The following is a 27,783-nucleotide window of genomic DNA, read 5'->3' as shown; positions in this document are numbered from 1 at the left end:
ATGATATTTTTTCTAACTGCGGGGTAGGCGTGTCGTCTGCAACCAATGTAATGCATTGAACTGATTAGGAAAATGCGACCAACGGGAACCTATCGCTTTGGCCGCATGGAATGAATGCCGCCCCTGCGGTTTAGATATAAGTCTGTCTGTTCCCTAGAGACATCACTTGCCTGCACTACCTACATCATTCCTGCACCTCCCCATCTCTCTGCTGTTGTGTCCACATCCTCTGGGAGCTACTATGGCACATACAGAGGGCAGAGCCCCAGCCTTCGGCCAGGATGAAAACCAGGTGCTGCTGGACAGCCTCATACCTCTGTACAGCCAGCTGTATGGCAAACTAGAGGAGTAGGTGAGTGATGATCACACTGCATTTGCATTTTCTATGTGAATAATCATGCACTACTGGCATTAGGAATCATATAAGCTTGTAAACTGTTTTTAGAAAGGTTTCAAATTGTGGAGATAACTGTTCTGGGCTAGTACACTGCTGTAGGTGCCGCTCGTGTTGTGAACTAACTGGGACCATTTGTGTGACTGCGGATTGCTGGACCTACCGCCACGAACTCTGACGATTCTGCTGACTTGGGTGCAGGAAACGGAGCGACAGGCTGCCCGCGGGATTGCGAGGACCAGCGTGCTGTGCGGCCCCTGATCTGCCGCAGCTGGTCCTCTTCCCGCCCGCCTCCCATTAGGATAAGACCTCTCGCCGCCCCCGCTTTGCGGGAGCCGCTCGTGTTGTGAACTAACTGGGACCATTCGTGTGACTGCGGATTGCTGGACCTACCGCCACGAACTCTGACGATTCTGCCGACTTGGGTGCAGGAAACGGAGCTACAGGCTGCCCGCGGGACTGCGAGGACCAGCATGCTGTGCAGCCCCTGATCTGCCGCAGCTGGTCCTCTTCCCGCCCCCACCTCCTCCTATTTAGTCCCATCTCTACCCGCGCATGCGGGACGCGCGCGGGCGGGCGCCAGGCGAAGCCCGGGCAAAGGGCTGGCCGTCTGGTGCCGTCCGGGGCTGTTCAAGGCTGGGCTGGGCCACACTATTGACACCTCTTGTGGGACATTTCTCCGAAGTAAGGAACATTGTTTTTGTGTATCTAGTCCCACTTCACTTCTGTTGATTGAGTGTATTGATTTTATTAATTTGTTCCAGGTAACAGTGTAATAAATCCAAGAACTATATCTAGTAAGGAGTTAAGGAATTTTTAATCTCTTGTATTATCTCATGATTATTGTAATAGGTCTTGATTAGTGTAATCAATGCAGGGAGTATGAGTCGACGTAGTAGTTATAGAAGGCCTTCCTTGGCGGGGGGTTCTGTCAGGGGGACATTAGACGCTTTTATCACCAGGGCCGCCTCCGTATTAGAAAAGGAGATAGTCCTGACGGAAAAACCTCTCTCATTGGAGCTAATGAATAAAAAACGCTCCTCATTGGGTCCTATTAAGTTAGTAGTTACTCCCCCTAGGCAGACTATAGAAAATACCCCACCCCAATCCCAAGATTCGCAAGGTGTAAATGGCCCATTGCAGTTGCCATTAACTGAACTATCTCCTCATGACTCCAATGATATAGACTTAACACCGGAGACCTTCCTAGACATCTCTTCTGATCTTGCCACAATGTCAACTACTAATAGGTCAACCCTAGGTGAGATTACGGGCAAAACAATCACTGAAACTGGTCCCACGTCAAAAAAGAGGAAGCGTGGGAGGACTAACAAGGGTGGTAAGAGCCCGAAATCAGCGAAAATATCCCAAAGCCCGGAGAGGAGTGTTCGAATAAATGTCTCCAAGAACGCCCCAGTTCAACAGCTTCCACCGTCCCTATCGGTAAACGATCTAATGGCCAGCTTGGAACAACTGGTGAAATCATTAATACTCCCCCAAATAGAGAGTGTTAAGAGAATAGACGAACAACTAGGGTCCATAAAAAAAGGAAATGGTAAAGCATACTGAGCTACTTAGCAACTCAGTTCCCCCGAAGTCCACGGCCCCCTTAAAGAATATTACATCAGGACAGAGGCCGTCACTTAACCCTCCCAATAAGGACCAATTACCTCCCCTAACCCAGAAAAAAATGGTCGCTAACATTACATCAAAACCCATAACAAATAACTTAAAAAAGGGGGAACAAACGGAAAAGCTGGCAAAAAAACAGGTTATACCCCAACCAACAGTTAATGCGCCCACCCCCCCAAATTCGAGGAATAGAGTAATTCATAAAAGAATAGACTTACCCCCAGAGTCAGCACCTTATGTTGTGGTTATGGCGGGAGTTCCGGTGCTTCCGGACGGAATAAAAGAGGACTACCGAGCTTTGAAAAACAAAGTAATGTTTTGGTTGGGTAATAATAGACCTTTACCGGCTCACATTAATGGAATAATCCTTAACGTAAGGCGTGTGAACTGGGTGGGGAATAGGCCTAAAGATAGAGGATGGGATGTTGTCATCATTAATTTTAAGGATCATAGAGCAGTGAGACATATTGGCGACTGGTATGATGTGAGAGGTAGTGAAGACATTTCTACACACTATTTAAGTTACTTCTACCCTCAGTCGATGTTCCCTCACCCTCTAAGACACCCCCCAGGACACTTGGCCTCAAATAGGCAAAGCACAGAAGGTTATGGTTTCAATCTCCCCACTTTTAATTACTTCTCGACTCTGGGCTATAGGGAGTGGATTGACTCCAAATAGAGGCTTCCAATGAAAATCGCATACTTCCCCAGCCCGTAACTTCTGAAATTCCAACAGCAGACGAGTTAGATACCCAAGAAGAGACTGTTAGGGTTAAACCTATATGTGCACAGCCGAAATCTGAGAGAGGTAGTACAGTAGCTTACAAGGAAACCACAAAATCACTAGGACTAGTTGCCCCCAGAACCAGCAGTAAAAACGCAGAGGAATGTTCCACTGCTGATGTTGGGTGGGAAGCTCATTCTACCCCTTTAGTAGATAGCTCTCCATTTAACGATAGGCAATCGTTGAAAGTCATCTTTTGGAACATCGCGGGCCTCCGCCCCAAGGTAGTAGATGGAAGTGCCTTGAACTTCCTCAATAAACATCACGTAATTTGTCTCCAGGAGACATGGTCCACGTCCGAAATCCATCTGGTAGGATATAAAACCTACTTTACCTCTGCACTAGCAGTGATATCGGGCAGGGCCAAAGGAGGTCTGAGCACTTTCATAGCCAACACTTTAGGGGGATTGAAAACAACAGTAGTAGAGTTGGAAGCAAATTATCAGCTACTCACCCTTTCCTTTAATAATAAGGACACCATCCTTCTGCTTAATTTTTATAATAACTTACCAGAAGGTGAGGTCTTGCAGGTTTTGTTCAACTTGGGAGACAAGCTTGCCCGGTTTACATGGGACCCAGGAGGTAGAGTAGGTCTAAATATTATTTGGGGGGGGGGATTTTAACCAACATCCCTGCCAAGGTAGCAATAGTAATCTGTGTGGGTTGGCGGACGAATATGAGGATCCAATTGTCCACTTTAACCACTCTATCATAGGGAAGTACCTGAATGAAATTCTCTCTGATTTAGATCTTGTTATAGTTAATAAAACGGATACTGCTTCCCATCTGTTAGATCCAACATTTCTGGGGAGGGGGTGTGAGACAACGGTCGATTATATCTTAACATCAAATGTTCTGGTTAACCGAGTCATGAGATTCGACCCATTAATCAATACCTTAAGTGATCATTGTGCCCTTAGTTTAGAACTCCGTTTAATCTATTCTCATATCTCGCAGAGCATAGCCAGTGTTTAAACCAGAATGCTCGGCACTTGGATAAGATCAATGGATATTCTTTACGTTGGGAGAGGGTGGACCCCGTGGAAATAACGGGGAAAGTAATTAGAGCAGCCTATCCATCTATTGTTAAATGTTTAGACCCGTTAACATCAGATGAAGAAGTTCTGAGTAACTTCGCGGTAATTTTAGTAACAATAAACAAATTACTAACGATGAAGATCAAAAATGGTCGACCCAAGAAAGTAGGGTGGTTTAATCATAGATGCACGGCCGCACATACCAAATTAAACAAAGCCCTCCAAAAAACCGACAGAGAACCACAGGAAATAATAAAATTAAGAAAAGACTATAACACTGCATTAAAGGATAGGAAAGTAGAACTAAAACGAGCCTTATGGGATCAGCTTCACATGAGTTCTATGGATAGAAATAATACACTATTCTGGACAGTGGTCAAATCCCCTTTTTTAGCAGACCTCAAAAATCTTCCAGCCATAGAAGTAGCCATTGAGGAATCAGTCTGGGTGGATCATTTCTCGAAGATATTCCAGAAAGGCCCAGTATTAACGGGTATTGATGTAGTTTCCACTAGTGGTCTTCCCGCTGTGTCATATCCCATCCCATTAGAATTCGCTATTAATGAGGTACTCCAAGCGTTAAAAGCGACTAAAAACGGTAAGGCCCCTGGCCCAGATGGGGTTCCCGCAGATATATTTAGGTACAACACGGACCTCTGGGCCCCGATGTTGACTAGGGTTTTTAAGGCAGTAACGGAGAAGGGCCTGTTGGACTCCTGGACAAAGTCCATCATGGTGCCGTTATTTAAAAAAGGAGACCGTCAGGAGGTATCCTGCTATCGCCCGATCTCACTGCTGGATTCGCTGGGCAAGGTCGTGGGTAGAGTTGTGCTTGAGCGTCTCCAGCATTGGGCTGACGATGGCGGGGCCCTCACGGACCTACAGTTCGGGTTTCGGGAGGGTTTTGGTACGACTGAACAAGCCTTGAACCTATCAATGCTGCTGGGTAAATATGTTTGTGCAAAGCCGGGTAGATTATACATGGTATATGTAGATCTGTCTGCAGCTTTCGATTGCGTGTCGCACGCAAAACTCTGGTCTGTCCTGGTAACAATGGGGATTGATGTACCTTTGGTGGATTTTTTAACCCCTTCGGGGCTAATGACGAGCTGGGCTCGTCATCGCGCTTACCTGTCCTGCGCGGATGACAAGGCCAGCTCGTCATCAGCCCCACCCTCGGGGGAAGCGCTGGCGCTCCCCCCGAGGCTCTCTGATCGTCGTTGTTTTGCTGGGGGCGGCAGTGGAAGAGCTTCCGCTGCCGCCCCCCCCCCCCATGGTAATCCCTGATGACGTCAGCGCGCACAGCGCGCGCTGACATCATCAGGGATTCCCAGCGCTCGGGAAGCCATTTGCTTCCTGCGCGCTGGGAAAGAAGGTAGGTTTCTCGAGGCTGGCGGGGTTTTGGGGGCAGCGAAGAGGCATCAGGGGAGAGGAAAGAGATTTTCCTTTCCCCTGATGTCTCTTTGCAGGGCATTTCTGCCTCACGATCGCGCACAGCGTCGCGATTGTGCGGCGGAAATGCCCCCACTAGACACCAGGGATATACTTTTAGTTTTTAGGAAGTGACCCCTTGGGCAAGGGTCGCTTCCAGGCTGGCTGGCAATATGTTTTCGTTTTTCTGCCCCCCCTGGGGGGAAATCGGCCCGTTTTTTCGGCCGTTTTGCCCCCAGGGGGGGCAGAAATTCCCCACTAGCACCAGGGATATAGATATTTACAAAGATGGCGGCCATTGATTTTGTTTACGTTTTTCTGTCCCCCCTGGGGGCAAATCGGCCCGTTTTTTTTTGCCGTTTTGCCCCCAGGGGGGACAGAAAATGCCCACTAGACACCAGGGATGTAATTTTAGTTTTTAGGAAGCGACCCCTTGGGCAAGGGTCGCTTCCAGGTGGGGTCTGAGTATGTTTTCGTTTTTCTGCCCCCCCTGGGGGGAAATCGGCCCGTTTTTCGGCCGTTTTGCCCCCAGGGGGGGCAGAAATTACCCACTAGAACCAGGGATTTTTGTTGGGGCAATGTGTTTGTTTTGGGAAGCGACCCCTTGGGTAAGGGTCGCTTCCAGGTGGACATGATTGTGTTTTTGTTTTTCTGTCCACCCTGGGGGCAAATCGGCCTGTTTTTTTTGCCGTTTTGCCCCCAGGGGGGGCGGAAAATGCCCACTAACACAAAGTTTTTAGGAAGCGACCCCTTGGGCATGTTTGCTGGTGGTGTGTGTGGGGAGTGGTACTTGGCTGGATGGTGTGCGTGGAGCGGTGCTTGGCTGGCGGTGTGTGTGGAGTGGTACTTGGCTGTCGGTGTGCGCTGAGTGGTGTTTGGCTGGCGGTGTGCGTGGAGGGGTACTTGGCTATCTATGCACGGAGTGGTGCTTGGCTGGCGGTGTGTGTGGAGTGGCGCTTGGCTGGTGGTGTGTGTAGAGTGGTACTTGGCTGTCTGTGCACGGAGTGGTGCTTGGCTGGCGGTGTGTGTGGAGTGGCGCTTGGCTGGTGGTGTGCGTGGAGTGCTACTTTGCTGTCTGTGCACGGAGTGCTGCTTGGCTGGTGGTGTGTGTGGAGTGGCGCTTGGCTGGTGGTGTGCGTGGAGTGCTACTTTGCTGTCTGTGCACGGAGTGCTGCTTGGCTGGTGGTGTGTGTGGAGTGGCGCTTGGCTGGTGGTGTGCGTGGAGTGCTACTTTGCTGTCTGTGCACGGAGTGCTGCTTGGCTGGCGGTGTGTGTGGAGTGGCGCTTGGCTGGTGGTGTGCGTGGAGTGCTACTTTGCTGTCTGTGCACGGAGTGCTGCTTGGCTGGCGGTGTGTGTGGAGTGGCGCTTGGCTGGTGGTGTGCGTGGAGTGCTACTTTGCTGTCTGTGCACGGAGTGCTGCTTGGCTGGCGGTGTGTGTGGAGTGGCGCTTGGCTGGCGGTGTGTGTGGAGTGGCGCTTGGCTGGATGGTGCTTGGCTGGCGGTGAGTGGTGCTTGGCTGGTGGTGCTTGTGGAGTGGCGCTTGGCAGGTGGTGTGCGTGGAGTGCTACTTTGCTGTCAGTGCACGGAGTGGTGCTTGGCTGGCGGTGTGTGTGGAGTGGCGCTTGGCTGTTAGTGTGCGTGGAGTGCTACTTTGCTGTCTGTGCACGGAGTGCTGCTTGGCTGGCGGTGTGTGTGGAGTGGCGCTTGGCTGGTGGTGTGCGTGGAGTGCTACTTTGCTGTCTGTGCACGGAGTGCTGCTTGGCTGGCGGTGTGTGTGGAGTGGCGCTTGGCTGGTGGTGTGCGTGGAGTGCTACTTTGCTGTCTGTGCACGGAGTGCTGCTTGGCTGGCGGTGTGTGTGGAGTGGCGCTTGGCTGGATGGTGCTTGGCTGGCGGTGAGTGGTGCTTGGCTGGTGGTGCTTGTGGAGTGGCGCCTGGCAGGTGGTGTGCGTGGAGTGCTACTTTGCTGTCTGTGCACGGAGTGGTGCTTGGCTGGCGGTGTGTGTGGAGTGGCGCTTGGCTGTTAGTGTGCGTGGAGTGCTACTTTGCTGTCTGTGCACGGAGTGCTGCTTGGCTGGCGGTGTGTGTGGAGTGGCGCTTGGCTGGTGGTGTGCGTGGAGTGCTACTTTGCTGTCTGTGCACGGAGTGCTGCTTGGCTGGCGGTGTGTGTGGAGTGGCGCTTGGCTGGATGGTGCTTGGCTGGCGGTGAGTGGTGCTTGGCTGGTGGTGCTTGTGGAGTGGCGCCTGGCAGGTGGTGTGCGTGGAGTGCTACTTTGCTGTCTGTGCACGGAGTGGTGCTTGGCTGGCGGTGTGTGTGGAGTGGCGCTTGGCTGTTAGTGTGCGTGGAGTGCTACTTTGCTGTCTGTGCACGGAGTGCTGCTTGGCTGGCGGTGTGTGTGGAGTGGCGCTTGGCTGGTGGTGTGCGTGGAGTGCTACTTTGCTGTCTGTGCACGGAGTGCTGCTTGGCTGGCGGTGTGTGTGGAGTGGCGCTTGGCTGGTGGTGTGCGTGGAGTGCTACTTTGCTGTCTGTGCACGGAGTGCTGCTTGGCTGGCGGTGTGTGTGGAGTGGCGCTTGGCTGGTGGTGTGCGTGGAGTGCTACTTTGCTGTCTGTGCACGGAGTGCTGCTTGGCTGGCGGTGTGTGTGGAGTGGCGCTTGGCTGGCGGTGTGTGTGGAGTGGCGCTTGGCTGGATGGTGCTTGGCTGGCGGTGAGTGGTGCTTGGCTGGTGGTGCTTGTGGAGTGGCGCTTGGCAGGTGGTGTGCGTGGAGTGCTACTTTGCTGTCAGTGCACGGAGTGGTGCTTGGCTGGCGGTGTGTGTGGAGTGGCGCTTGGCTGTTAGTGTGCGTGGAGTGCTACTTTGCTGTCTGTGCACGGAGTGCTGCTTGGCTGGAGGTGTGTGTGGAGTGGCGCTTGGCTGGTGGTGTGCGTGGAGTGCTGCTTGGCTGGAGGTGTGTGTTGAGTGGCGCTTGGCTGGTGGTGTGCGTGGAGTGCTACTTTGCTGTCTGTGCACGGAGTGCTGCTTGGCTGGCGGTGTGTGTGGAGTGGCGCTTGGCTGGTGGTGTGCTGGAGTGCTACTTTGCTGTCTGTGCACGGAGTGCTGCTTGGCTGGCGGTGTGTGTGGAGTGGTGTTTGGCTGGCGGTGTGTGGGGAGTGGTGTTTGGCTGGCGGTGTGTGGGGAGTGGTACTTGGCTGGATGGTGTGCGTGGAGTGGTACTTGGCTGTCGGTGTGCGCTGAGTGGGGTTTGGCTGGCGGTGTGCATGGTCTGGTGCTTGGATGGTGGTGTGGGTGGACTGGAACTCTGCTGGCGGTGTGTGAGTAGTTACTTTCTGTTGGTCACTACACACACTGCTAGTTGAGTGACACTCTACGCAGTCCATCATTTTCTGTAGTTGCTATGTCAGATATGTGGGCGTGTGAAAGTGATGGGCGGCTGGCGGTGTGAATGTTTTGTATGTGTCACACGTACAAAAGGTGTATGAATGTCCTTACTGCCCCTGTGTGATATGGGTACTGGTAGTAGCAAAAGACTGACTGGCACCGGTCAGGCACTTTACAAAAATTCAAAAAATTATCCAGTGTCTTGATGTTAAACCTCATCTAATCTCATTTGGTCTAAGCCCTAATTGATGGCCCATCTGGCCGAATTTTAATTTGGGGGGCAAATTTGTGTGTTGTTTTTTTAATTGTTATATTGTTTGTGAAATGTGGTAGTAATTTTTTTTTCTTCTCTATTTTTGTCTTGTTCCAGGCTTTTGCTGTTTGGATTGTTGTAGGTTGCGTGTCTGTTTGCAGCTTGTGTAGTTGCTTGTGCTTGGTAAGTGAATGTATTTTGTACTACTTCTCCTTGATGTTTGTCTTTTTGAAAAAGGTTGTACTTCTAGCAGTTTGTGTGGCTCTGTGTTTTTTTTTTCAGCATTAGTGTTTGATGTGCACTTTGTTTTCTAATGTCATTTATTTTTTTCTTTCTAGTGGGATTTCATTTCTTTTCGCTGTGTCTCAACAGAGTAGGTGCTGGTGAGTGTAGCTATATTTTGTAAGAGTGAAATTGTTTTGGATTGTATTTATCTTTTAGTGAAAGCCTTACCTTGTTTACTTCTTACTTTGCACAGTGTAGGTTGTTGTTCACTTGTGTGTGCAGTCTTCTTGCTTTGTAAGGATAATGGCTAGTCGCAGGATTACTGCTCAGCAGGTTCTTGGTTTGCTTTTTGAGTCTTCCTCGGACCATGGTTCAGAGTCTGAGTCCGATTCGGACTCCCAGGAAGCGGCAGAAGATTCAGGCAGTGAGTTTTCTCTTCGCATGGAATCATCATCATCGGATGATGACTCTTCTTCTAGTGCTGATGAAGGGCCTATGGTACAGGAGGACATTGTGTTGCCGGTAGTGGGCCAAGAGGCACCTGTGCTGCTGCCTAGGGCCGCAAGGTTTCCTTTCTTTTTACGTCGGCAAGAGGCATGTGGGCTGGAGCCTGCACCCAAAAGGCTTCACATTGCTGTGGTGCGCAAAGGGGCATCTGGTGCTTTTCGTCTTCCTGCTCGTGTAGTGCAGCAAGAGGCATCTGGGGCTGTTAGGCTTCCCATTGGTGTAGAGCGGCAAGAGGCATCTGGGCCTGCTGGGTTTCCCGGTGGTGTAGTGCAGCAAGAAGCATCTCAGTCTGCTGGGCTTCCCGTTGGTGTAGTGCAGGAAGAGCCCTCTGGGGATGCTACGTCTTCTGTTGGTGTTGTGCAGCCTGAAGTATCTGTGGCTGTTAGGCTTCCCGTTGGAGAACAGCAGCAAGATGTTTCGGTGCTGCAGGCTGGGGTGGCTGCTCCCCCCGTTGATAGGGATGGCCTCTGGGTTCCCCCTTGTTTGGTGCAGCCGGCATTGCCAGAGTTCACTGGTGTTCCTGGGTGTAGAGTGAATACAGAGAATTTTCTGCCAATTAATTTTTTTCAGTTGTTTTTTGACGATGTGTTTTTGCAAGAGATTGTTGAGCAAACCAATTTATATGCAGAACAATATTTGAGGGCCAACAGTGCCAGCCTTAAGCCATATTGTAGAGCAATCCGGTGGACTCCCACCAATGTTGAAGAGATGAAGAAGTTTCTGGGATTAACTTTTTTGATGGGCTTGATAAGGAAGTCATCAATTACTTCATATTGGTCCACTAGTCCCTTGATGGTAACAGCTATATTTCCAGCAGTCATAAGTCGTGATCGGTATACGCTTCTTCTTCGGATGATGCATTTTGCTGATAATAGTTTAGCGTTGTCACGCGATCACCCTGATTGTGACCGTTTGTTTAAAATTCGGCCTGTCCTTGATCACTTTGTTGATCGTTTTTCTGAGATTTTTGTCCCTGGTAAAGAAATTGCAGTGGATGAGTCTTTGGTGTTGTTCAAGGGCCGCTTGGTTTTTAGGCAATACATTCCTAGTAAGAGGTCACGCTATGGAATCAAACTGTATATGCTGTGTGACAGTGAGACTGGATATGTGTACAATTTCAGGGTGTACACTGGTAAGGAGTCCCGCATTAACCCTCCTGGATGTCCTTCTACTTTTGGAGTAACTGAGAAAATTGTGTGGGAACTAGGTAGAGGATTATTTAACAAAGGCCATCATTTATATGTAGATAACTTCTACACTGGTGTGCAGTTGTTCAAGGAGTTGGCCAAAGTGGGCACTGTTGCTTGTGGCACAATGCGCAGTAACCGTAAAGGTTTCCCAAAGGTTTGTTTGCAAAAGGCTTGTGCGGGGACAGTCTACGGCATTGCGATGTGGGGAGCTTTTAGCTGTGAAGTATTCAGACAAGAGAGATGTGTACATGCTGACTACTATCCACGATGAAAGTACTGTACCTGTGCCTGTTTGGGGTCAGGGTGCTGAAGTGCGCAAACCTGTGTGCATTCTAGCTTACAATAAGTTCATGGGTGGTGTTGACAGAGTAGATCAGAGGTTGGAACCTTATGCTGCTCTTCGAAAGGCTTACGTTTGGTACAAGAAGTTGGCTATCCATCTGTTCCACTTGGCATCATTTAATGCTTTCGTTGTGTACCAGAAGTCTTGTCCTGGGACGAAGATGACTTTTCTTAAGTTTCAGGAGTCTATAATAGGCAGCCTTGTACTTGTGCAGCAGGCAAGTGTTCCTAGATTTGGAGTGGTGGAGGAAGTGGCTAGATTGCAAGATCGCCACTTTCCTGAATCTATTCCTTCCACTACTGCTAGAGACTTTCCGACTAGAAGATGCAGAGTCTGTTGGCGAAGAGGCGTGCGGAAGGAGTCTCGTATATACTGTCCTGACTGTCCTTCTAAGCCTGCATTGTGTATGTCAGCTTGTTTTAAATCGTACCACACGCAAAAGAACTATTGGGAGTTTGATTGAGCTGTAAAGTGAATTGCTTGGTCTGCATTCTGTAAAACATTTTTAGTTTGTTTCAAGGATTGGCATTAGTGCAAAGTTTTTATTTTAAGAATTTGTGTTACCTGATTTGTAGGTATTTCCATTTGTTTAGTGTCATTTTCAAAAAAAGAATTCTAAATGTGTTTGTGGTGTGTGCCGGCTGGTGCTTGGCTGGCGGTGTGTGTGGAGTTGCGCTTGGCTGGCGGTGTGTGTGGAGTGGTGCTTGGCTGGCGGTGTGTGTGGAGTGGTGCTTGGCTGGCGGTGTGTGTGGAGTGGTGCTTGGCTGTCTGTGCACGGAGTGGTGCTTTGCTGGCGGTGTGTGTGGAGTGGCGCTTGGCTGGTGGTGTTCGTGGAGTGGTACTTGGCTGTCTGTGCATGGAGTGGTGTTTGGCTGATGGTGTGTGTGGAGTGGTGCTTGGCTGGCGGTGTGTGTGGAGTGGTGCTTGGCTGGCGGTGTGTGTGGAGTGGTGCTTGGCTGGTGGTGTGTGTGGAGTGGTGCTTGGCTGGCGGTGTGTGTGGAGTGGTGCTTGGCTGGCGGTGTGTGTGGAGTGCTGCTTGGCTGGCGGTGTGTGTGGAGTGGTGCTTGGCTGGCAGTGTGTGTGGAATGGTGCTTGGCTGGCAGTGTGTGTGGAGTGGCGCTTGGCTGGTGGTGTTTGTGGAGTGGTACTTGGCTGGAGGGTGTGCGTGGAGCGGTGTTTAGCTGTCTGTGCACGGAGTGGTGCTTGGCTGGCGGTGTGCGTGGAGAGGCGCTTGGCTGGTGGTGTGCGCTGAGTGTTTGGCTGGCGGTGTGCATGGTCTGGTGCTTGGCTGGTGGTGTGGGTGGACTGGCGCTTGGCTGGCGGTGTGTGAGTAGTTACTTTCTGTTGGTCACTGCACACACTGCTTGTTGAGTGACACTCCACGCAGTCCATCAATTTGTGTAGTTCCAGTGTCAGAAATGTGGGCGTGTGAAAGTGATGGGCCCTTGAATGGCGCTGTTTGCTGGTGTGAGTGTTGAAATGTGATGGGTCCGCGGCTGGCGGTGTAAATGTTTTGAATGTGTCACACGTACGAAAGGTGTATGAATGGCCTGTAAAGAGGTTGGTGCCTTGACGTGGCTTTACAGCTCACGAGCTGTGAGTCAGTGGTTCAGTTTATCATACTTGCAATTATACACAGTGTATTTCATTTTTGTGAAATTACTTGCGTATACAATTGTATGTACTGAATCATCACTCACCCTCGTGCCAAATCCAACCAGTATGTGTGTGTGCTTGCGGATTAGATGGGTGTGCAGTAATAATTGTTTTTTTTCTCTTTCTGCATTAGGGTGTACCTTGTCCCTTATTGTGATTGTTGTAATGTGTTGCTTTTATTCCAGATGGTGTCAGTGGTCTTGTTTGTATCAGGTATGAAAGGTGCGTGAATGGCCTGTAAAACGGTTGGTGCCTTGTCGTGGCTTTACAGCTCACGAGTTGCGAGTCACTGGTTCGGTTTTTATGCATTTATTTATTGACAGAGCATTTCATTTTTTTGAAATATCTTGTTAATAAAATTTTATATACTGAACCATCACTCGCCCTCGTGCCAAATCCAACCTGTATGTGTGTGTCTTTGAGGAATAGATAGCCGTGCTTGAATGTTTGTCTTTTGAGTAACTCTGTTAAGGTGAGGTACCCTTTTACTCGGGAGAACAAGGGGAACGCTGGGTGGTAGGACATTTTTGCCGGCACGGCGATCCCACGGCAACATTTTTGGAAAAGTGCTATTTTTACCTAATTAAGGTTTGCAAGGAGTTCTGGGTAGGAAAACATTGGGGGACCCACGCATGCCATACCTCCCTGGACTCCCCCAGGTGTCTACTTTTCAGAAATGTGTGGGTTTGGTAGGTTTCCCTAGATGGCTGTCTCGCACGGGGCCAGAAACCCAGGTAACCCCTCTTGCAAAAGCTGGAGAATTCATGTCCACCAGCTTTTGCAAGAGGGGTTACCCGGGTTTTTGGCCCCGTGCGAGACAGCCATCAAGGGAAACCTACCAAACCCACACATTTCTGAAAAGTAGACACCCGGGGGCTTCCAAGGAGGTATGGCTTGCGTGGATCCTCCAACGTTCCTTTACTCAGAATCCCTTGCAAACCTCATTTTTTGCTTGGAAATAATCATTTTTTTCACACGTTTTAGTGTGGGAAAGCGTGGCATCACTGGGCTCACACAAATTACCTCCCACCCAGCGTTCCCCAAGGTCTCCCGATAAAAATGGTACCTCACTTGCGTGGGTAGGCATAGCGGCTGCTTTAGGAAAAGGCCCAATTCATACTGTGGAGACGAAAACATTACCTTTAGCCAAATAATCTTATTTTTTGAGGGGGTCACCTGAGCTTTTGGCCCGGGGCTTGGCAGGCATCTTTGGAAACTACCAAACCCAAACAGTTCTGAGAACTAGACACCCGGGGGAGTCCAGGGTGGTATGGCATGCGTGGGTCCCCCAATGTTTTCCTACCCAGAAACCCCTGCAAACCTGAAATTTTGGTCCAAAAACCAACTTTTCCATACTTTTTTGGGTGGGATCTCGCTGCCGGAACAAATGTCCTACCACCCAGCGTTTCCCTTGTTCTCCCGAGTAAAATGATACCTCACTTGTGTGGGTGGGCCAAAGGCAAGTGACTTAGGCTGGGGTGCTTAATTTGTAAAACGTAAATATGAGTAAAAACTACTTTTTTCAAAATTCATTTTTGGGGTGTTCTGCTTTGGGGCACCCACACAAGTGAGGTATCCTTTTACTCGGGAGAACAAGGGGAACGCAGGGTGGTACGACTTTTTTGCCGGCACGGCGATCCCACGCCAAAAAGTTTGGAAAAGTGCAATTTTTACCTAATTTTAAGGTTTGCAGAGAGTTCTGGGTAGGAAAACATTGGGGGACCCATGCATGCCATACCTCCCTGGACTCCCCCGGGTGTCTAGTTTTCAGAACTGTTTGGGTTTGCTACTTTGCAAAGAATACCACCGAGCCCCGGGCCACAAATTCAGATCCCCCCCCCCAAAATCAAGGTAGTTTTGCAATAAGGTAATGTAAATTCACCACCGTACGATTTGAACCGTTTCCTGTTTCAGCCACTATGTCTACCCACGCAAGTGAGGTACCGTTTTTTTCGGGAGACCTGGGGGCACGCTGGGTGAGTGGAAATTTGTTGATCCACGCAGATTCCAGAACTTTCCACCACAGAAATGTGAGGAAAATGTGTTTTTTTGGTCAAATATTTATGTTTTCAAGGGATTCTGGGTAACAAAACCTGGGGGTAGGCAGACGAGTCACCCCATCCTGAATTCCCCTGGGTGTCTACTTTTCAAAAATGTATAGGTTTGCTAGGTTTCCTTAGGTGCTGGCAGAGCTACGGCGCAAAAACAAAAGGTAGTCTTTTTGTCCGAATCGTGCAAAATTTCACTGAGAAATTGCGGTGCGACCATGCTGCGTTTTGCGCTGTTTCATGTCGCAGCCACTATGCCTACCCACGCAAGTGAGGTACCATTTTTTTCGGGAGACCTGGGGGCACGCTGGGTGGGTGGAAATTTGTTGATCCACGCAGATTCCAGAACTTTCCACCACAGAAATGTGAGGAAAATGTGTTTTTTTGGTCACATGTTTATGTTTGTAAGGGATTCTGGGTAACAAAACCTGGGGGTAGGCAGACGAGTCACCCCATCCTGAATTGCCCTGGGTGTCTAGTTTTCAGAAATGTATAGGTTTGCTAGTTTTCCCTAGGTGCTGGCAGAGCTACGGCGCAAAAACAAAAGGTAGTCTTTTTGTCCGAATCGTGCTAAATTTCACTGGGAAATTGAGGTGCGACCATGCTGCGTTTTGCGCTGTTTTATGTCGCAGCCACTATGCCTACCCACGCAAGTGAGGTACCATTTTTTTCGGGAGACCTGGGGGCACGCTGGGTGAGTTGAAATTTGTTGATCCACGCAGATTCCAGAACTTTCCACCACAGAAATGTGAGGAAAATGTGTTTTTTTGGTCAAATATTTATGTTTTCAAGGGATTCTGGGTAACAAAACCTGGGGGTAGGCAGACGAGTCACCCCATCCTGAATTGCCCTGGGTGTCTAGTTTTCAAAAATGTATAGGTTTGCTAGGTTTCCTTAGGTGCTGGCAGAGCTACGGCGCAAAAACAAAAGGTAGTCTTTTTGTCCGAATCGTGCAAAATTTCACTGGGAAATTGAGGTGCGACCATGATGCGTTTTGCGCTGTTTCATGTCGCAGCCACTATGCCTACCCACGCAAGTGAGGTACCATTTTTTTCGGGAGACCTGGGGGCACGCTGGGTGGGTGGAAATTTGTTGATCCACGCAGATTCCAGAACTTTCCACCACAGAAATGTGAGGAAAATGTGTTTTTTTGGTCACATTTTTATGTTTGTAAGGGATTCTGGGTAACAAAACCTGGGGGTAGGCAGACGAGTCACCCCATCCTGAATTGCCCTGGGTGTCTAGTTTTCAGAAATGTATAGGTTTGCTAGTTTTCCCTAGGTGCTGGCAGAGCTACGGCGCAAAAACAAAAGGTAGTCTTTTTGTCCGAATTGTGCAAAATTTCACTGGGAAATTGAGGTGCGACCATGCTGCGTTTTGCGCTGTTTCATGTCGCAGCCACTATGCCTACCCACGCAAGTGAGGTACCATTTTTTTCGGGAGACCTGGGGGCAAGCTGGGTGGGTGGAAATTTGTTGATCCACGCAGATTCCAGAACTTTCCACCACAGAAATGTGAGGAAAATGTGTTTTTTTGGTCAAATTTTTATGTTTGTAAGGGATTCTGGGTAACAAAACCTGGGGGTAGGCAGACGAGTCACCCCATCCTGAATTGCCCTGGGTGTCTAGTTTTCAGAAATGTATAGGTTTGCTAGTTTTCCCTAGGTGCTGGCAGAGCTATGGCGTAAAAACAAAAGGTAGTCTTTTTGTCCGAATCGTGCTAAATTTCACTGGGAAATTGAGGTGCGACCATGCTGCGTTTTGCGCGGTTTCATGTCGCAGCCACTATGCCTACCCACGCAAGTGAGGTACCATTTTTTTCGGGAGACCTGGGGGCACGCTGGGTGAGTTGAAATTTGTTGATCCACGCAGATTCCAGAACTTTCCACCACAGAAATGTGAGGAAAATGTGTTTTTTTGGTCAAATATTTATGTTTTCAAGGGATTCTGGGTAACAAAACCTGGGGGTAGGCAGACGAGTCACCCCATCCTGAATTGCCCTGGGTGTCTAGTTTTCAAAAATGTATAGGTTTGCTAGGTTTCCTTAGGTGCTGGCAGAGCTACGGCGCAAAAACAAAAGGTAGTCTTTTTGTCCGAATCGTGCAAAATTTCACTGGGAAATTGAGGTGCGACCATGATGCGTTTTGCGCTGTTTCATGTCGCAGCCACTATGCCTACCCACGCAAGTGAGGTACCATTTTTTTCGGGAGACCTGGGGGCACGCTGGGTGGGTGGAAATTTGTTGATCCACGCAGATTCCAGAACTTTCCACCACAGAAATGTGAGGAAAATGTGTTTTTTTGGTCACATTTTTATGTTTGTAAGGGATTCTGGGTAACAAAACCTGGGGGTAGGCAGACGAGTCACCCCATCCTGAATTGCCCTGGGTGTCTAGTTTTCAGAAATGTATAGGTTTGCTAGTTTTCCCTAGGTGCTGGCAGAGCTACGGCGCAAAAACAAAAGGTAGTCTTTTTGTCCGAATTGTGCAAAATTTCACTGGGAAATTGAGGTGCGACCATGCTGCGTTTTGCGCTGTTTCATGTCGCAGCCACTATGCCTACCCACGCAAGTGAGGTACCATTTTTTTCGGGAGACCTGGGGGCAAGCTGGGTGGGTGGAAATTTGTTGATCCACGCAGATTCCAGAACTTTCCACCACAGAAATGTGAGGAAAATGTGTTTTTTTGGTCAAATTTTTATGTTTGTAAGGGATTCTGGGTAACAAAACCTGGGGGTAGGCAGACGAGTCACCCCATCCTGAATTGCCCTGGGTGTCTAGTTTTCAGAAATGTATAGGTTTGCTAGTTTTCCCTAGGTGCTGGCAGAGCTATGGCGTAAAAACAAAAGGTAGTCTTTTTGTCCGAATCGTGCTAAATTTCACTGGGAAATTGAGGTGCGACCATGCTGCGTTTTGCGCGGTTTCATGTCGCAGCCACTATGCCTACCCACGCAAGTGAGGTACCATTTTTTTCGGGAGACCTGGGGGCACGCTGGGTGGGTGGAAATTTGTTGATCCACGCAGATTCCAGAACTTTCCACCACAGAAATGTGAGGAAAATGTGTTTTTTTGGTCAAATTGTTATGTTTGTAAGGGATTCTGGGTAACAAAACCTAGGGGTAGGCAGACGAGTCACCCCATCCTGAATTGCCCTGGGTGTCTAGTTTTCAGAAATGTATAGGTTTGCTAGGTTTCCCTTGGTGCTGGCAGAGCTACGGCGCAAAAACAAAAGGTAGTCTTTTTGTCTGAATCGTGCTAAATTTCACTGGGAAATTGAGGTGCGATCATGCTGCGTTTTGCGCTGTGTCATGTCGCAGCCACTATGCCTACCCACGCAAGTGAGGTACCATTTTTTTCGGGAGACCTGGGGGCACACTGGATAGATGGAAATTTGTTGATCCACGCAGATTCCAGAACTTTCCACCACAGAAATGTGAGGAAAATGTGTTTTTTTGGTCAAATTTTTTTGTTTGAAAGGGATTCTGGGTAACAAAACCTGGGGGTAGGCAGACGAGTCACCCCATCCTGAATTGCCCTGGGTGTCTAGTTTTCAGAAATGTATAGGTTTGCTAGGTTTCCCTAGGTGCTGGCAGAGCTACAGCGTAAAAACAAAAGGTCGTCTTTTTGTCCGAATCGTGCTAAATTTCACTGGGAAATTGAGGTGCGACCATGCTGCGTTTTGCGCTGTTTCATGTTGCAGCCACTATGCCTACCCACGCAAGTGAGGTACCATTTTTTTTGGGAGACCTGGGGGCACACTGGGTGCATGGAAATTTGTTGATCCACGCAGATTCCAGAACTTTCCACCACAGAAATGTGAGGAAAATGTGTTTTGTTGGTCAAATTTTTTTGTTTGAAAGGGATTCTGGGTAACAAAACCTGGGGGTAGGCAGACGAGTCACCCCATCCTGAATTGCCCTGGGTGTCTAGTTTTCAGAAATGTATAGGTTTGCTAGGTTTCCCTAGGTGCTGGCAGAGCTACGGCGCAAAAACAAAAGGTAGTCTTTTTGTCCGAATCGTGCAAAATTTCACTGGGAAATTGAGGTGCGACCATGCTGCGTTTTGCGCTGTTTCATGTCGCAGCCACTATGCCTACCCACGCAAGTGAGGTACCATTTTTTTCGGGAGACCTGGGGGCACACTGGGTGGATGGAAATTTGTTGATCCACGCAGATTCCAGAACTTTCCACCACAGAAATGTGAGGAAAATGTGTTTTTTTGGTCAAATTTTTTTGTTTGAAAGGGATTCTGGGTAACAAAACCTGGGGGTAGGCAGACGAGTCACCCCATCCTGAATTGCCCTGGGTGTCTAGTTTTCAGAAATGTATAGGTTTGCAAGGTTTCCCTAGGTGCTGGCAGAGCTACGGCGCAAAAACAAAAGGTAGTCTTTTTGTCCGAATCGTGCAAAATTTCACTGGGAAATTGAGGTGCGACCATGCTGCGTTTTGCGCTGTTTCATGTCGCAGCCACTATGCCTACCCACGCAAGTGAGGTACCATTTTTTTCGGGAGACCTGGGGGCACACTGGGTGGATGGAAATTTGTTGATCCACGCAGATTCCAGAACTTTCCAAGACAGCAATGTGAGGAAAATGTGTTTTTTTGGTTAAATTGTTTTGTTTGAAAGGGATTCTGGGTAACAAACCCTGGGGGTAGGCAGACGAGTCACCCCATCCTGAATTGCCCTGGGTGTCTAGTTTTCAGAAATGTATAGGTTTGCTAGGTTTCCCTAGGTGCTGGCAGAGCTACGGCGCAAAAACAAAAGGTAGTCTTTTTGTCTGAATCGTGCTAAATTTCACTGGGAAATTGAGGTGCGACCATGCTGCGTTTTGCGCTGTTTCATGTCGCAGCCACTATGCCTACCCACGCAAGTGAGGTACCATTTTTTCGGGAGACCTGGGGGCACACTGGATGGATGGAAATTTGTTGATCCACGCAGATTCCAGAACTTTCCACCACAGAAATGTGAGGAAAATGTGTTTTTTTGGTCAAATTATTTTGTTTGAAAGGGATTCTGGGTAACAAAACCTGGGGGTAGGCAGACGAGTCACCCCATCCTGAATTGCCCTGGGTGTCTAGTTTTCAGAAATGTATAGGTTTGCTAGGTTTCCCTAGGTGCTGGCAGAGCTACGGCGCAAAAACAAAAGGTAGTCTTTTTGTCCAAATCGTGCAAAATTTCACTGGGAAATTGAAGTGCGACCATGCTGCGTTTTGCGCTGTTTCATGTCGCAGCCACTATGCCTACCCACGCAAGTGGGGTACCATTTTTTTCGGGAGACCTGGGGGCACGCTGGGTGGGTGGAAATTTGTTGATCCACGCAGATTCCAGAACTTTCCACCACAGAAATGTGAGGAAAATGTGTTTTTTTGGTCAAATTTTTTTGTTTGAAAGGGATTCTGGGTAACAAAACCTGGGGGGTAGGCAGACGAGTCACCCCATCCTGAATTGCCCTGGTTGTCTAGTTTTCAAAAATGTATAGGGTTGCTAGGTTTCCCTAGGTGCTGGCAGAGCTACGGCGCAAAAACAAAAGGTAGTCTTTTTGTCCGAATCGTGCTAAATTTCACTGGGAAATTGAGATGCGACCATGCTGCGTTTTGCGCGGTTTCATGTCGCAGCCACTATGCCTACCCACGCAAGTGAGGTACCATTTTTTTCGGGAGACCTAGGGGCACGCTGGGTGGGTGGAAATTTGTTGATCCACGCAGATTACAGAACTTTCCACCACAGAAATGTGAGGAAAATGTGTTTTTTTGGTCAAATATTTATGTTTGCAAGGGATTCTGGGTAACAAAACCTGGGGGTAGGCAGACGAGTCACCCCATCCTGAATTGCCCTGGGTGTCTAGCTTTCAAAAATTTATAGGTTTGCTAGGTTTCTCTAGGTGCTGGTTGAGCTACGGCTCAAAAACAAAAGGTAGTCTCTTTGTCCAATGAGCTTAAGATTTCACTGGGAAATTGAGGAGCGACCACGTTGCATTTTGTGCCGTTTCCCGTCGTAGGCACAAGGCCGACCCACACAAGTGAGGTACCATTGTTTTCGGGAGACCTGGGGGCACGCTGGGTGGGTGGAAATTTGTTGATCCACGCAGATTCCAGAACTTTCCACCACAGAAATGTGAGGAAAATGTGTTTTTTTTGTCAAAATCTGAGCTTTGCAAGGGATTCTGGGTAACAAAACCTGGTGGTAGGCAGTCGAGTCATCCCATCCTGAATTCCCCTGGGTGTCTACTTTTCAAAAATGTATAGGTTTGCTAGGTTTCCCTAGGTGCCGGAAGAACTAGGGTGCAAAAACTACAGGTAGGCACTTTGCCAAAAAAGGGTCAATTTGTAACTGCAAAATTTAGGTGTGACCACGTTGCATTTTGCGCCGTTTCCTGTCGCAGGCACAAGGCCGACCCACACAAGTGAGGTACCGTTTTTATCGGGACACTTGGGGTAATTCAGATTTGTAAATCAACTGTTATTACCAATTGAGCTTTCTTGCATTTCTCCCTTTGAATGAAAGATATTGTGTAGAAAAAAAAACTTTATGAAAAATGACCAATAATTCTCATGCTAGTATGAGTATTCCCAACTTTGAAAATGTGCAATTATATACTGTTTCTGAACTCTATAATTTGTACCCAATTCATACATACATAGGTGTCTTTCATGCAGATTATTCCATGTGTACATTTTCCAAGACAAAGTGCACTATACCCAGTAAATGAAAAAATACCATTGCAAGTTGCTGCTCAGTTTTTGGATCTGGGTTCGTCGGGTTCTTGGTGAAACTACAAGTCCCATATATCCCCACAACCAGGAAGGTCTAACGGATGTAACGGTATATTGCTTTCCAAGAGCTGTCAAAATTAGAGAAAGTTATAGGTGAAAACGTTGAGACAAAAGGCCGTTGTTTTCAACAAATTTTCAAATATTCCAATATCTAACTGTTAGTTTCTATAACGAAACCTTCATGGATTTAGACAAATGACCCCTTTCTGAATTCAGAATTTTGTCTATTTTTCGGAAATGTAAAGCTTTCCAGGATCCATTATTGCTTTCAAACTCATTTCTACCATTAACTGGAAGGAGGTGGAAAGCTCTAAAAATAGCAAAAATAGGCTATGTCCCAGAAAAATGCCAAAACTGAGTGAAAAATTTCGGTTCTCTGACAAAACACTGTCATTCCCTAAAAGCTGAGAAAATGGAGAATTCAGCCCCACAAACCCTTTTTTGATACCATATTCAGGGAAAAAGCCAGAGGCTTTCATTTGCAGCCCGTTTTTCCCATTTTTCTGAAAAAAACAAAAAAAACACTATATTTTGGTTAATTTCTGGGCCCCCTCCAAGGGAATCCACAAACCCTGGGCGCCTTTAGAATCCCCATGATGTTGGAAGAAAAGGACGCAAATTTGGCGCGGATCCCTTATGTGGTCAAAAAGTTACAAGGGCCTAAGCGCGCACTACCCCAAAACACCAAAAAAAGCCTTAGCACAGGAGGGGGAAAAGGCCTAGCAGCGAAGGGGTTAAGGGAATTATATTCGAACTCCTCCGCGAGGGTACCGTTTGGGGTAAAAGGTGAGCTGTCAGCATCGTTTAGAGTAGAGCGTGGAGTTCGGCAAGGTTGTGTCCTGGCCCCCTTTCTCTTTTCACTCTATACAAATGGCCTGGAGCTGGCCATGTTGAGGGGAGGCCAGGATCTACCGCAAGCAAAGAACCGTCCGATCCCAGCCCTGCTCTATGCGGACGATGCTGTGATACTGGCCCGTACCCCACGCGAACTACAGAAGGTGTTGGATAGATACCCAGATTTTATGAGGAATCTAGACCTACACATAAATATAAAAAAGACCTATGTAATGGTAGCAGGCACAGGTAAGAAAGGGGTAAATGATATTTATCTTAATAATGAAAAACTTGCAACTACTGACCAATACCCGTATTTGGGTATTATAATTGATGATAAGCTGAACTGGAAAGCTGCGATTGAGGCTAGGAAACACCATCTAATGAGAGAAATTGCAGCACTTATAAACTTTTCACAAAAGCTGGGTAAGAAGCCACCTGTAGAACTGCTACAGATTTATAGAGCTAAATGCCAGGCAATAGCCCTCTACGGGGCAGGAGTGTGGGGGCATGCCAATATCAGTACTTTGCAAGTGGCTGAGAACATTTTTCTACGATTTTTATTAGCGGCACCTAAGCGTGTGTCCACGTTTGCTGTCCACACGGAACTGGGGATTCCGTATATGGTAGATTTAGCAAAAATCCAACCACTTCTTCTCTGGCGTCGAATTTGGACATCGAAAAAAAACTTGTTCTCCCAACAAATAATAGCAGATTGTATGTCACTAGACCATTCACCCAAAATTAGATGGTTATCTTACGTGAAAAATTTTCTGAATGATCTAGGACTAGGGAAGTATTACATCGCACCAGATACGATTTGTGAATTACCAAGGAAGACATTGAAAGTCAGGTCACTTAGCCACCTAGAAGAATTGCGAATCGCCAAGGAAGTAACTAAAGCTTCCGTCCAACACTCCTGGCGGTCCAAACCTCTCTTTCAATCCAGCCGTACTTGACCTCACGACATTTGAGAGATTACTCCTGACGAGGTTCAGGCTAAATATCTTCCATCGATTAGTCGTTTTCCCAGTAAGAAACAGCTGGGACCCAATTCTACCACCCTGTCCGAGTGATGAGATTTCAGAGCAGACAAACATCCACACTTTTCTATTTTGTAAATTTTATGATGGGCATCGAAAGATTGGGTTGATACCGTGGCTAAAATTGTTGGGTATTAGAAGATGTCGTCCAGCAATGTTACGATTGCAGTTCCTAGCGACAGAATGGATTTGTAAATACATAGTTAGATTCCTGAAATGTATATTTAGACACAGAATGAATTTGTGATAAGCCTACATTCCTGATAATGAAGACCCATAGATAAATTAGAATCACCATGTATTAGGTAGTATGGTCAGGGATCCCCGTTGCTGTTCAAGGATAAATGTGTTTAAAATGAATTGTAAACCGTTTTTAATTGTGTATTATCTGTTTTTTATCTGTGATACGGCTTTTATGGTTTTCTACACTGCAAAACCGAATAAAGATTCTTCTTCACTGCTGTAGAAGTGTGTGCACTGATGTAAACATCGTATCACTGTTCTCATGGGATGGAGTCATCATTGAACACAAGCAAACTGCACATGATGCCACTTGCTTAGCCATAAAACATTGTTGCCAATCTGACCATGACCTTTGTGTACCAGTTTTTGACTCAGAAACATGTTGAAAGTGAAATAAGGGTTTGTCACCATGTCATCCTTACAGGTCAACTCCCATCAAAAGGCCAAGCTGTGGAGGATAATTGCTTGGTGGGGGTTGCCAATCGGCACACCCATAATTGGCAGGACCTTTATGGCTGGACAAAGAAGATCGCTGTAGTCCAGCTGGGCCTGTCACCTCAAGGCAAGAGGGGTGCACTGACCCCCCACATGCTTTGCACCCTAGTGGTGGTCTTCCCTGACCTGGATGGGAAGTTGAAAGCCACACAGCAGCAAGGAGGGGGTGAGTATGTGCATTTTTGCACAACTTTTTTTACCATGCACGTTGAAGTATCTTAGGCTGCTGGCCCTGTTACAGGGTGTCAGACACCCAATACCACTGTTCAGTGTTAAAAGATGCATATGCAAAAGGATAAGTAGATGCCTGGTTATGCCCCTTTCATCTAGAACATGTGAGGAAAACATGTTCAGGGTAGTTACAGCAGTGCCATGCTCATGTGATCTGAACAAATGACAACAACATGTGCATGGAGATAACCTTCAAGAATAATGTGATTGCTCAACATGTATCAGCACATTGACTAATGTCTGACCTGTTCTCAGTGTGGTTACACCAAATCTTTGAACTATGTCGTTGTTGGAGCACTCAAGTGTAAAAGGCCCATGCAATACATCCCGGCAGCAGGTGATGTCTTTGTTGAGGCCTTGGTGAGTTTGGATTGGTCAGTGTGCCAATGTTAGGTCCCCGCCCCGGTGCTCAGTGTATTCCAATGCATCCCATGGGCTAATTACAAGTTTGCTAACTCAGGTCATCTGTCATACTGGCCTTTCACATGATTGCGTCTAAGATTCCATTCTCCCCATTCAAAAGAATGAGTCCATGTGTCTGACTCTGTTATGGTGACGACACATGCTATTCTGTGGCAAACAAGGGTGGTCCCTGGTGGAAACAGGCATGGAATTATAAGGTATGATGTGAGATGTACATTCACAATGGTTCCCATGTGTGTAAATGCCCTTGACTATTCATATTTTATGCCTTTTTCAGTCATAAGTTCGATGAATCACTGTTAGATTCAGAGAAGTCACATGTGCATCATTTGGAAGTGCTTAAACAAAATGATTTGGTAAACAAGATCAATTTAAGCTGTACAAAGTGTGCACAATATACAAAACAAGTGAGTGACATTCAGACTTGGCCTCTATAAATATGGACTCATGCAGTCTGGACAGAAGGGTATATTACTGATAGTATGTACAGATGATGCAACCAAACAGACAATAGGCAGAGTGATCCACATGAAGCATTGTGATGATGCAGTCATTGGACTTGGCTGGGTGTTGCGCATTGTTCACATGTGACACTGGTGAGATATTTCCAATGTGCACAACATTCTGAGTCATCTTTCGAACACTGTGCATAGATGACACAAGACTGGGTCACATAGCCCTCACCCTATCTATGCCTACTACCTTGGTGTCTCCACAATAAGAGTCAGATGTGTGACCAGACAGGAAAGAACTTAAGCTACCGGGCAAATGAGCACAATCACTGTTATCTGTGTGAGATGACTTATGCAATTACTACGCCAGCGTAATGTATGACAATAAAGTTATGTGACCTGTAAAATAAGACCCAGTGGTTCCCAAATTGATGACTTGGTATTGCAGAATGGATACCATATCTCAATTCAATTGTGTGAATCCTATTCCCATTATGAGGTCTAAAACTCCCTTGCATTAGATGAGACAGGTATGTCAAGACACAAGGCCGTCAGTAGCAAAGGACAATACATCAGGTGTTACATAGTGAAGTAGTTGACATTCAACCAAACAATCAAGAAATTTGTAGAGCGCACTACTCACCCGTGAGGGTCTCAAGGCGCTGGGGAGGTGCTGCTACTGCTCAAAGAGCCAGGTCTTGAGTAGCCTCCTGAAGGTTAGAAGGTCTTGGGTCTGCCGTAGGAGGATGGGGAGGGTGTTTCAGGTCTTGGCGGCGAGATAGGAGAACGATCTGCCGCTGAAGGTCGCTCTTCGGATGCAGGGGATGGTCGCGAGGGCGCGGTCGGCGGAGCGGAGCTGGCGGTTCGGGGTGTAGAAGGTGAGTCGTCCGTTGAGGTATGCTGGTCCGGTGTCGTGGAGTGCCTTTTATGCGTGGGTGAGGACCTTGAAGGTGATCCTCTTGTTGACGGGCAACCAGTGCGGGTCTCTCAGGTGGGGTGTGATGTGGCTGTGTCGAGGGATGTCGAGGATCAGGTGGGCAGAGGCCTTCTGTATGTGCTGCAGTCATTTCAGCAGTTTGACCGGGGCTCCCGCGTAGAGGGCATTTCCGTAGCCCAGCCTGCTGCGGACAAGGCCTGGGTGACCGTTCTTCTTGTGTCGGTGTGGATCCACTTGTAGATCTTGCGGAGCATGCGGAGGGTGTTGAAGCAGGAGGATGAGATGCGTTGACTTGCTTGGTCATGGATAGCATTGAGTCGAGGATGAACATTGTGGTTGTGGATTTTGATATTGCTATCCCCAATGTCGCTGACCGCATCATGTGTGAGGGTGCATAGGTTAACTGGCATACTAACAAATGCTTTTTACGGAATAGTATCAAATTAACTGCACAAGTCCAATTGATGGAGTTGGTTGATCTGTGAAGATTTGTGATGATACCCATGTGTCTCGTACATACAGACGACTCATGTGATTCTTTTTTCTTCTTGTTCATAGCATCAGCACCGGCCAGGGGATGAGGCAGCGCTACAGAGCAAGGGGAAGCAGCTTGCCGGACTGGTTCCAGTACTAAGTTTGAGCAGATGGGAACCAGTGGCAAAGAGAGTGAGGGGAGCCTCACTGAAGGCGCGTCGGATGGAACATCAGTTGGATCACCAACCAGTTCGACCTCCAGTGAGGACTCCCAAGTGGTAGTGGATGAGCATCTACATTTGAGTCAACCACCACCCCTACCATCTCAACCATCCCAGCTGCTACCTATCCCACTGACCATGGCTGTTCCCCTAGAAGGGGAGGTGTCTCCTTCGTGCCAGGCACCTCACCTCCTGCCCCTGTCTTCCCTGCTGCCCTGAGTGTGGAGGCCATAGATATCCTGAGGCAAATATTTGTGAGGCAGACAGCAGTGCTGAAAATCCACCAGCTACATACCACTCATCTAACTTAAATGATATAATTCCTAGAGGGCATTCATTCTGACATGTGTGCCTAACAGAAATCAGGCTCTGGCCTCCATACTGACGGTTGCAGTGCCCCAGCTCCAGCTGTCCACCCCTTCTAACTCTTCCCCATCCACAGTCCCAGCTACCCTCCCTGACCCAAGCGCACGCAAACATAGGCATGCATCCACATCAACACATAAACACACAGACACAAGGACAAACCCACATGCACACACACTCACAAGACAGCCGGCACACCCACCCATATAGACATACCACTAGACAACACATACATCCACAGACACGCCACGGACATCAGAACCCTCTGTCTCCACAACCCCTACCCTTGCCTCTCCTGTTACCCCATCTGCCCAGACATACCACCTCTGCGCCCTTGACCTCTTCCCTACCCAAACCGACCAACCTCCTTCCAAGAAGAGGAAACCCACATACCCAGTCCAGTGATCTCCATCTGAC

Source organism: Lissotriton helveticus, chromosome 7 (genome assembly GCF_964261635.1).
Source record: "Lissotriton helveticus chromosome 7, aLisHel1.1, whole genome shotgun sequence".
Taxonomy (NCBI): Eukaryota; Metazoa; Chordata; class Amphibia; order Caudata; family Salamandridae; genus Lissotriton; species Lissotriton helveticus.
The sequence above is the reverse complement of the archived record's forward strand: the minus strand, read 5'-3'. Positions refer to the sequence as shown.